The sequence below is a fragment of the Lucilia sericata genome, unplaced genomic scaffold (genome assembly GCF_015586225.1).
Source record: "Lucilia sericata isolate MDLA Ls3-8-SP2 unplaced genomic scaffold, ASM1558622v1 Contig000524F_arrow, whole genome shotgun sequence".
Classification (NCBI taxonomy): Eukaryota; Metazoa; Arthropoda; class Insecta; order Diptera; family Calliphoridae; genus Lucilia; species Lucilia sericata.
The window spans coordinates 8,624-20,000 of NW_023994536.1; the positions used below are offsets into that span (position 1 = coordinate 8,624).

Consider the following 11,377-nt stretch of genomic DNA (forward strand, 5'->3'; position numbering starts at 1 on the left):
GGATACTTTATACATCTTCATATATAACTTTGGACTCAGTTATGATTTTTAAACAATTCATTCACGTTTTAATATATAAAATAGTTGGACGGAGAGAACTAGTTAGCAAGCTCTTTCCGTTCAAACAAGTATTCCCTATTGATGCAATTTATTTGCTATCGAAAACGGGCAATACCGGCCGATACTGTTAACTTTTCCACATTCAAGTGGGCCCCGGAATAGGTTTAAGCAGTCATAACCAGTTTAAAAATACCAGTATAAAAGTTTTACAAAAATATCTCTACTCTTGTAACGATCGTTCCATAATTGACCCTACCATATATATAAAGTTCCAGTCAGAAAATTACTTTAACTACTTATTAATTACTGATCTTATGCCCTGTCGTTTAATCGACTTTTTTCTTAGAAGATAATCGATTTTATACTTTGTTAGGACAACATTTTTTCAAACCCTGTAAGTTCTATAAATAAACTCAAGGACGAACTTCGAATTTCCATTTTTAAGCAAACTTTTTTAATTCATTAGTAGCAATAACTTACTTTGTAACGCCTCAATTAAACATTGACAATATTTAATAAAACATTGTTCAACTCCCACATTAAATTTATGTGAAAATAGTATAATCAGGAGTCACTTTGTCTGCCTTAAACTTTGATAATTAAAATCAAATAAAAAACGTCAATAGTAAAAAAAAAAAACTATGATTAAAATAACAAGTAGGAAAGTATAGTCGGGCATGGCCGACCATATAATACCCTACACCATGAGTATATTTAAAAAAATTTTATTTTTCATAAAGAAACTTTTATGTTGAATTTTACCTTAATTCCAAAGTATTTGAGCAATTTATTGATAAAAAAAAAATTAAATGAGGCTTTATACAGGAGTATAGGTCAAAAATGGGCCGATTCTCATTAAATTTGGGAAAAGGATATATTTTTAAATAATAGTTAGTTAGAGATAATAGTATATTTGACGTAATTATGGCATAATAAGCCCAAATCGGGAGGTACGGTTGTATGGGGGCTAGGTGAAATAATGGACCGATTTCAACCATTTTCAATAGGCTTCGTCCCTGTGCCAAAAAACATGATTGGGCCAAATTTCATCAAATTATCTTGAAAATCGCCACCTGTACCTTGCGCACAAGGTTTACATGGACAGCCAGCCAGCCGGACAGACGGACGAATGTCAAGTGCTTAACGTGAACACCTGCCTTGACGGCCTTATTTCACGGTGGTCTTTTTCATCCACTGGATAGACTAGAGACGGTCTACCACGCGCCACTGAATTCCTCAATGAAGAACTCAGGTGGCAATTTTTGTACATGGCTGAGCCGGTCCATGTACAAGCACTTTGCTGAAGAACTCGAGCTATCTAATCTCTTGCCATAGTAGCCCCGTTGCGGAATGACAGGCAGCATGGGATCAATCCCAATGCAAACCCCGACAAAGAAAAAGCAATCACTGGTCTAAAGTCAATAGAAGGGGGTGACAAGTTCCAACGTCAGGTGAAATCAATCTTCCGGTAAGCCGGAAGGTGACCACCCTTATGATGTCATGAAAGATTGCATTATTCAAAATGCAATCTCCATCATCGAATGATCCATTCCAGTGCATTCCTTAACCTCTTTAAGCCCGCGCAGCCACACTACTGAGATGGCTCTGTTGATTCGGCACCAGCACCTAGAGACGTATTTGGTAGCCCGAAATATCCAGCCAATTAATCAGGATCCCTCTGTATGTCAGATAATGTGACAAAGGATGTAGAAATTTCCAAAGTCAATTCGAACCCAATAATTGCCCCGACGAGTTGAGGGAACGGACCTCAACTATATGTCGCGTAGCATGAAACAATATGAATCCTGTTGAGATGGCAACAGCACCGAGAACTTCCCTGAAGTAAGAGGTCTACTAAATCAGTACTAGTCTCCTGTGGAGGAAGGAGACTTTCCCGATCGTTCACCAATTACATCAGTTCCATTCTCAGACCATAAAGAACGATCTACGGAATGACAGGCAACTACCAAGTGTCAACCTGCGCCCTACTACGCGAAGAGTAAGAGATACTCAACGGGTTCAGGAATTCAGCATAAGTTGCTTTGTCACATCACCCAGTGACATCTGTTGAGATGGCAACAGCACCGGAGAGAGAATCCAGACATACTTAGGATTTGGATATATCAGTCCTTAAACCAACATTCTCTCCCCGCGATTTGGGTTTCAACCACAGCCACTACGTAGATCCCGAAGGAACCTCAACCAAATGACCGGTCAGGACTAGGTCCTGTGGGCAACTGGCTACCCGTAGTGTCAGATTATATGGTGCTCTGGTTAGACCCCATGCCAAATCATTCCGAGGCGAAGCCAAGGATACATTTGACATTACCAGTTTATAGTCCCGGCAGACTAGAGATACTGGTAGCATCTCTTTACCCCAGGATTGCAATACACCATGATGGACATTTCATCATGGAAACATGCCCCGGGGGGGACAGACGGACGGACGGACATGTCTTAATCGACTCAAAAAGTGATTCTGAATCGATCGATATGGTAGAACTAATGTTTTTGTATGTTACAAACATCAGCACAAACATATAATACCCTCTCCACTATAGTGGTGTAGGGTATAAAAACTCCTTGCTGCATGCAAAATACATAGAAAAACCTTGAAATACAATCGATTCTTGAAAAAAAAGTATAACAAATTTTTATTTTGATTCTCTCTACAACTATGTATAGAGAATTGAATACTTATACATATACATTTGTATTTTTTGTATTGCACTAAAGAATGAAGAAACTTTTTTCTGTATTAATAAAACCCGGAAGCTAAACAAACAACAATAAAATGTCAATCTATTTTGTCACAATATAAGAAAAAAATGCGTAATTTATCTGAAATACAAAAATCTGTGAGATCATTGCTAATGAGATTGCTATTATTAACAATCATGGCAAAAAACGAGAAAAGAAAATACTAGAGATAGATGACTGACAGAACTATTACAAAACAATTTATGCATTTTAACAAACTACAACATTAATAAAACATTCTCAATAATTAGCCGCAACAATTATTCACTATTAAAGAATTCTCAATGCATAAATTAAAAAAAAAAAGTAAATAAATAAAACAACAAAACAAAACTACTAAAAATAACTGAATAACTGCTCGAATCTGTTTGGCCGTGTTCGGAATTCTAATTAAATGAAAAACCCACAAAATCATTAAACTACAAAGAACATAAGAAATGATAACATCTCGTTAAAAAACAACAAAAATCAAATCAAAAAAAGATAATAAAGAAATGAATAAAACACAGCTCCACAGATAGATAGAAGGACGGACGGATAGACAGACAGACAGACTAAACATAAAACACGATGGTGATGTTGGAGATGATGAGAAAGAAACGTTGAACAGAAATTAAAATCATAAAATCACAATAATTGAATTTTAACAGCCGCAAGACTAACAGACAATTGAACAGACAGACAGTCTGACAAGCAATCTTATGAACAAATGCAAAAAGTCCCAACCAGCCAACCAACCCAGTCGGTCAAGTCAAGTCAGCCAGCCAGCCAAATTTTCATCCATCTAACCATCCAACCATCTATCCACTCATCCAACAGACAATGACTATTAAAAACACGAGACTTACGGTAGCCAAAAATCTACTTATCAAGTCTCTTACAATACTTGCACTACAAAACTGGACTGGACTCGACTTATGCGTTCATACCACACACACACACACACTCATTCACTCTATATACATACATGAACTTACACTGGATTCTACACTTTTGGATTGCGTTGTGTTGCTGTTTTTGGTTTTTAAACCACTATTTCAGCATTGTATTGACGGACCAGGGGGATTTGTAGGAAACCAAAAAAAGCTTTGATACAGTTGCACAATTTTGCAAAAGGCATAATAACAAATAATGAGATCTCATACTACACACAAACACTCTACTCACCAAAACAGTATGAGCAACAACTACTTACTCACACTTATTCGAATATACTCAGTCCTATGTATAGTAAACAGTGGTGGTAAGATAAATAGCAAATGTTATTTATAAAAGCATGTTCAACGCTTAGTTTGTGCATGGTACCTCATTTAAGAGGGATAGAGTTAATTACGGACCGATTCTCATAAAATTTTCGTTCCCACAAATTTTGTTGCTTTACTGCTATTATTAAACCAGTTATGAGTGTTAAGGCCATTTTCTGAAGGGAACCTTCTGTGAAGGGTAGGGTCTATTACGAACCGATACTCGAATGGTAGAGAGATAATACGTATTTTCGTCTAATTTACAACTATACGGGCGTTTTTTATCTAGTTAAGAGCGTAAAAGTGATTTTGTGAGGATCATCAGAAACAATATAATATCTCTATCGATTCAAAAGATATAGGCTTCTGAAGCCGCTGAGCGCCGATCAAAGAAAAGGGCTAGAGAGCCTTGAAGAGGAACCTTAGGAATCACGTGGTTGCTGTGGCTTAAATCAAAACCGCTGAAAGAAAATGTTCTCAAACTAAGTTCGACTCCCTTTTTAGAAAGGCGAAAGTAATTTGCTAATTAGTTATTGTCTCATTACTATTGCTGATCAGCAAATAGGTATTTATGGAATGGTGTTTAAGGGATGTCCATCAAGTGATCGGAGTGAAGACCTTCATTCGTTCCAATCATGGGTAGGTAAATGAAGGTTCACACAAGAATTTCCGCTGGGCTATGGTAGCAATGGATCTGGGTCTATGAGGTCAGCATGAGCCTACTGAAAAGGCCTATTAACAACGTCAGCTTGCAACTCCTCTACGGATAGCGTTTAGGCGCCGCGGCAGCATGCTTAGCAACTTTTGCCTTGGTTGGAATATCGAAGACCTCTTGCCGTGCCAGGAGGATGTTGGCCCATTCGCTCCACAATGCATTTACCGATTCATTAATGCCTTTCTTAAAAGTGCTTTGTACCGAGTGAGATATACTGGAAGGGCCCGTAAACGAGTTCAACGCCTTTTCTAGTATGCGACAGAGGGCACCGAGATCTGTGTCGACAAGTCCTTTTATAAACACGGCACAAGGCAGACAGTATTGTCGCCCGAGGTCAGCTTTGCAGAGGACTGTTTAGATCAGCATGGGCACAAGTGGCTGCAGAGATACTCGCCACGCTTTGATACCCCTATCGCTGAGAATCTTACTCATACCCGAAGGCTTGTTGCCAAATTTAGGTTTACATGCAACCAACTTGCACCCGTTACCTTGCTGTTCTTGTTAAGTTAGGTATCGAGGGCAGCGGTTCTTGTTAGGTATTGAGGGCAGCTGCTTCATAAGCAACTCATTTGGGTCCATTTAAGTTGGTCCTCTTGTGTAACCCTAGTGGTAACAGGAGTGTATTCTGATCTCACTCTCTGCTTCCAGAACTAAACCAACTGGTTTGCTATCAGTGAACGTAGGGCAATAGCAAAGAGGCGTCGACTTCTTCCTCAACCAACAACGCGCCGTTTCCGGCTAATTCGAAAGGTATACAGTTACCCTGACAAATGTCATGACCAGGGACTTATATAATAGTTATCCTAGAATGTCTCGCTTTCACATTTAGCATTCTATATATGTCAGTATATATACATATGTATATGTATCTCTCGATATGTGATAGTACCTTAGCCTATTCACTGCTCGTTTGATGGCAGATAGTTCATCCTGAAGTACACTATAATAGTTATGCAGTCTGAAGGATGATTTAATACCAAGTCCTTCAACAAAGTAACCACAATCCACTTTTCCACTCTTCATGGAGCCATCAGTGTAAACTCTTGTTACACCTGGAGGTGGGTGGGGAATTCGGAATTCCTTTGTGGAATCCTGGTACGAAAGCGATTATCGAAGGCTTCGTAATGCAATAGTCAACATTCAAATGTTGTGATTCGAATCGAAGTGTTTTATAATTCTACAGTGCCCATAATTTCTGTGACCAGACCACGGACCACAGACATTTAATCTGATCGCAGAGTTGAGGGCGAGTTGAACTGCCATTAAGACAGCTGGTTCAACATGGTTAGCAGTACTTTGGCCGGCGTTTCTCTTGTAATAAGGATGGTAATGTTTCTCATAATGCGCTCAATGGTTGCACAGTTTGAAGTAGGCTTCATTGCTTACCACCATACTATAACTCCATAAAACAACATAGTTACACTGAGTCCATAGGAAACACTCCATTCACTCTATATGTTTAGAGTAGTTTCCATGCGGTTGTTGTAGCACCAATAGTTCTCGGACTAGTTGACTAACCTCGGCACTAGTAATATTCGATTTACCACAGTCTGGCATCTCTGCCTAGGGAATAGGGTCTCCGGAGATTATTGATAGGATGTTTGAAATTTCGGCCTACTGCTAGACAATAAACTACCGTCCCATTGGGAGCAAACAGATCATCAAGACGCCCAATATGGGGCAGACGATTGATTTCCAATTTAATTTCGTGTAAAGATGGACCTTTGTTTTTGGCTCGTTTAAACTAGTTTCCATGCGGTTTTTGTTGCTCCAATAGTTCTCGTATTAGGTAACCCTGATACCAATTGACTAACCTCGGCACTAGTAATATTTGATTCACCACAGTTTGAGATCTCTACCTAGGGAACAAGGTCTCCCAAGATTATTGAGCCTTGAAGGGGATACGAGGGACATTCCTTTTCATCGGACATCATTGAGAGGATGTTTGCATTTTCGGCCTACTGATAGGACAATAAACTACCGTCCCATTAATAGCAAACAGATCATCAAGCCGCCCAATATAGAATAGACGATTGATTTCCGATTTAATTTCGTCTAAAGATGGACCTTCGTTCTTGGCTCATGTTACTTTTCAATAGTATTTTGGCAAATGGACATGAAATTCATACATTTCGGATCAAAAACATACTAAAAACAAAATGCCGTTTAGGCATTGAGGGTTAAGTGCCGGAATGTTAAGGATTCAGCCGGGCTGATTGCAATATCTCAATGACAAGAGAAACAGTCAGTATATTTCTACTGATAGTCCGCCTACTGTAGATGATAGATGTCCATCAGATGGAAGGAGAAGTTTTAAGTATCGTACTAGTACTGTGACCCGTCTGATATTGGGGACCATTTGCAAAATCGGTCCTCCCAATGTGAGATACAGACGTCTGTCTATCAGGTGTAAGCGGTAGTTCTTAGTATTGCACTCGTACTGTGATCAGTCTGACGTGGGGGTAGTGCACTCAATGGTTGCACAGTGTGAAGTACTCTCCATTGCTTGCCACCATACTATAACTCTATAAAACAGTGTTTACACTGAGTCCACAGGAAATACTCCATTTACTCAAAAAGTTTAAACTAGTTTCCATGCGGTTTTTGTTGCTCCAATAGTTCTGGTATTAGGTAACCCTGATACCAATTGACTAACCTCGGCACTAGTAATATTTGATTCACCACAGTTTGAGATCTCTACCTAGGGAACAAGGTCTCCCAAGATTATTGAGCCTTGAAGCGGATACGAGGGACATTCCTTTTCATCGGACATCATTGAGAGGATGTTTGCATTTTCGGCCTACTGATAGGACAATAAACTAACGTCCCATTAAGAGCAAACAGATCATCAAGCCGCCCAATTTAGAATAGACGATTGATTTCCGATTTAATTTCGTCTAAAGATGGACCTTCGTTCTTGGCTCTTGTTACTTTTCAATAGTATTTTGGCAAATGGACATGAAATTTGTACATTTCGGATCAAAAACTGATAGTCCGCCTACTGTAGATGACAGATGTCCATCAGATGGAAGGAGAAGTTTTAAGTATCGCACTAGTACTGTGACCCGTCTGACATTGGGGACCATTTGCAAAATCGGTCCTCCCAATGTGAGATACAGACGTCTGTCTATCAGGTGGAAGCGGTAGTTCTTAGTATTGCACTCGTACTGTGACCAGTCTGACGTGGGGGAACCTTTTCCAAATCGGTCGAAATCTATAGTTTCTCACATCTGCTTAAGTTGTTAACACACCTGTAAAACCACTATGATGTATACATAAGTAAGTACGATGAAAACGGCAACGACGACGACGACGATTACTAACTACCACCACAAAAAACGATGAGGCAAATGTTACAAACTAAAACAAGCACAAACAAATAAAGCATAAACAGACATACCAAAGACAACATCATCATCGTCGTCATTATCATCACCACCGACATACAACAATTACTGGACAGGAGTTTGCAACAATTCCTCAGTACGAAACGGGAATTCAACGAGAGCGGTTGTGAAAAACGGCAAACAAGAAAATATAAAAATAACAATAACTAAAACATAAAAACTAAAAAATTTATAATAAAAAATTGAAAAAAAAAGAACAATTTAAAAAAATCGGTAAATAAACTAAATTGAAAAGAATCAAGTGTATTGAAGAGTGTACAAAACAACAACTGAAGAATAAAAAAACGTTTGGAAAAAATAAATAATAATAAAATCCAAAAAGAGGAAAGAAAATTTTGTACAAAAATATAAGAAAGAAATTCTTATTCAGATGCAATTTAAAATCAAGATAAATTAAAGAAAGCCCATTATAAATTGCTTGTAATTGATGATTGTTGTACAAAACTCAATTTAAATCGGAATAAATGTGAATACATCTTCTGCTTAATATAGTTAAACTGAACTTGTCAGAGCCGGAGGGATTTGGAAAATCTGAGAAAAGTTTTTTTCTGAATTATTTTTTTTTTTTTTTTGTTTTAGGTGCTGGAATATTCTATTTTCAGTAATTTCAATTTATTTTTTTTTTATATTTTTTTTTCACTCTTATTATTATTGTTATTTACGTCGTTAGTGTTTCTTTTTTGTGGTCACTTATTTTTTTTTTTTATTATTTTCTTATTTCGTCCACATCTGCTGGGGATTTTAATTGAAATTAATTTGTCTAAACTATGATAATGATGTTGATGACAAGTGTTTTTCTGTTGTGTGTTTGAGTTGTGTCGTGCATATATAAACTATACGAACAAACATTATTATTATTAGCCAGCAGTCAGTCAATCAGTCCGTCAATTGTGTGTATTTTATACGCAAAGTAAAGACCCCTAAACAGCCTTGTATGCGATCAGATTTAAGTGCAGGGGTCAATACAATTGAAACAAAACATTCACATTCACTCCCTCACTCACTCTTAAACTGGCGTATAGAAATCCAACAAATACAAATGTGTGACAATCAACTCTGTCAATTAATCTGTTGTTTATACAACAAAGTTTTCTGATTTTATCTGATTTTTTGAGATTCTTTTTTTATTATTATTATTTATGTACATAAATTTATTTATAGCAAATGTTGGGAGATGTGATTGGGTGAAAGTAGTCTACTAGATGTTTAATGAGTCAAAAGTAATGTAAATCAACAAGTTGAGTAAAGAACATATTATTAACTTGTTGATTCATAAGATTTAATGGTTAGGGATTACCGATTAACAGTTTTAAACGGTATCAATGCGTAGAAGTTTCATTAGAATGTAGTTAAATTTTTAGCGAAGTGCTTTCATCAGACTGTCTGATTATGAAATGATTTCATTTCAAGCAACTTTCGAAACCCATATATGTATGTCTGCATGTAGGGAGTAAGTGGAAGTCCTTTCCTGGTACTTTTACAACCACAGGGTGAGCTTATTAGACGACTCCCTACCGCCTCTTTGTGCTTCATACACTCCGGTGGCTTGTACATAGTTCTACCGATCCATGTATAAGCAATTTGCTCAAGTACTCGGGCTGTCTAGTCTCATCATTTGCGTTTACAACCTACTCATTTCCATGGCTTAGACCCACAGTCACTCCTCTGTGGAGTATCTATTGTCTCGGCAACTGTACCGAACTTATCCCGAACTATAGACTTAACCGTATATAGATAGGTCTTTTAACCGGTGCCGGAATCTTAAGGATTCAGCCGGACTACTCTACTAATTGCCATATCTCAATGACAAGAGAAACAATCAGTATATTTCTTCTGACAGTCCGCCCAATGTGGGAGAAAGATGTCCATCCAGGTGGAAGGGGTAGTTATTAATATCGAGCTGTCTAGTCTCTAACCATTGCTGCCCCTTTTGAGATGCAAAAACATTAGTTGCGTTTACAAGCTACTCATTTCCATGGTTTAGACCCACAGTCACTCCTCTGTGGAGTATTTATTGTCTCGGCAACAGTACCGAACTTATCCCGAACTATAGACTTTACCATGTATAGGTCTTATAACCAACATTCTCTTTTCGCGAGTTTGGGTTTAAACCACAGCCACCTTGAGCACTCGGAAGGGACCTCATCAATAACCGGGACAAAACAAACTACGAAATTCCCTAGTTTATAGCTGAAGAGAGGTAATGGTAGCACCACCTTTCCCTGGTATTGCAATAACACTAAGGGGCGGTCTTTCATCAAGGTAACATCGAAACTCAGGTGGTCGAGTTCGAAATGCTCTGCATTTCCACTCTGTTGGACAATCCTTGTTCTTGATCTCTACTATATCAAGGATGTGTTATATATAATTCTCTCTGTGCGTTTACATTGTTATCGGAAGTGGACCTTATATGGGAGCTATGACCAATTATGGACCGATCCGAAAAAAATTATTAGAGTCGTGTATGTATATATAAAACCCTATTTAAGTCGAATATTATTTCAATATCTTTATTAGTTATGTGCATTTAAGTGGTTTCTCAGAAGTGGACCTTATATGGGAGCTATGACCAATTATGGACCGATTATATCATAAACACATCTGCAAAAGTTGTTGGTGATATCAATATTTTTGACGAAGTTATTAACAATAAATTCAAACTACTTTGTATGGGGGCTATGCGAAATTTTGGATCGTTTGATTTGATTTTGTACATAATTGATCCTTGTGCGAAAAAAGTGACATGTTACAGTAGTTTTTGAGAAAACTACTCGTGAATTAGGAAAAAAAGTGAATTTTTTCTAGGTAGTCTGAAATTTTTACGTTGAGAACCGATATTGCTGATTTTCAATATCAAACTACTTAGGATAATAATGAATATTTTCGGTGAATTTGGTTTACTTCCTTTGCTTAGTTTTAACGTGAGTGTGTTTTAGACAGAAAAGGGCCTGTAACTGAACTAACCTAAGCTAACATATTCCATTTCAGATATTCGAATATAGTATGTAGGTCACAAAAGAGCAAGAGACTTCATTTCAAATTAAAATATGTATTACACTTTTTATCAAATTAAAATTCATAGATTAACTTTTTACAGTTTAGAATATTTAAAAAAAAATAAACGTTTTTTTCTAGTCACGTGACTAGTACGTTTAGAACAATTAACACAAATTTCCCACAATTAGATTAGA

The 11,377-nt window shown here is 37.5% G+C and overlaps 1 protein-coding gene across 1 annotated transcript in view; it reads left to right on the forward strand.

Moving 5' to 3' along the window:
- The first annotated feature begins 8,203 nt into the window (after positions 1-8,203).
- The window catches only part of LOC119605823, a 24,143-nt gene continuing 20,969 nt past the window's right edge, over positions 8,204-11,377 (forward strand). The window contains exon 1 of the mRNA XM_037959140.1: positions 8,204-8,399. The gene's annotated coding sequence lies outside the window, so the exon portion shown is untranslated. The remainder of the gene's footprint in view (positions 8,400-11,377) is intronic.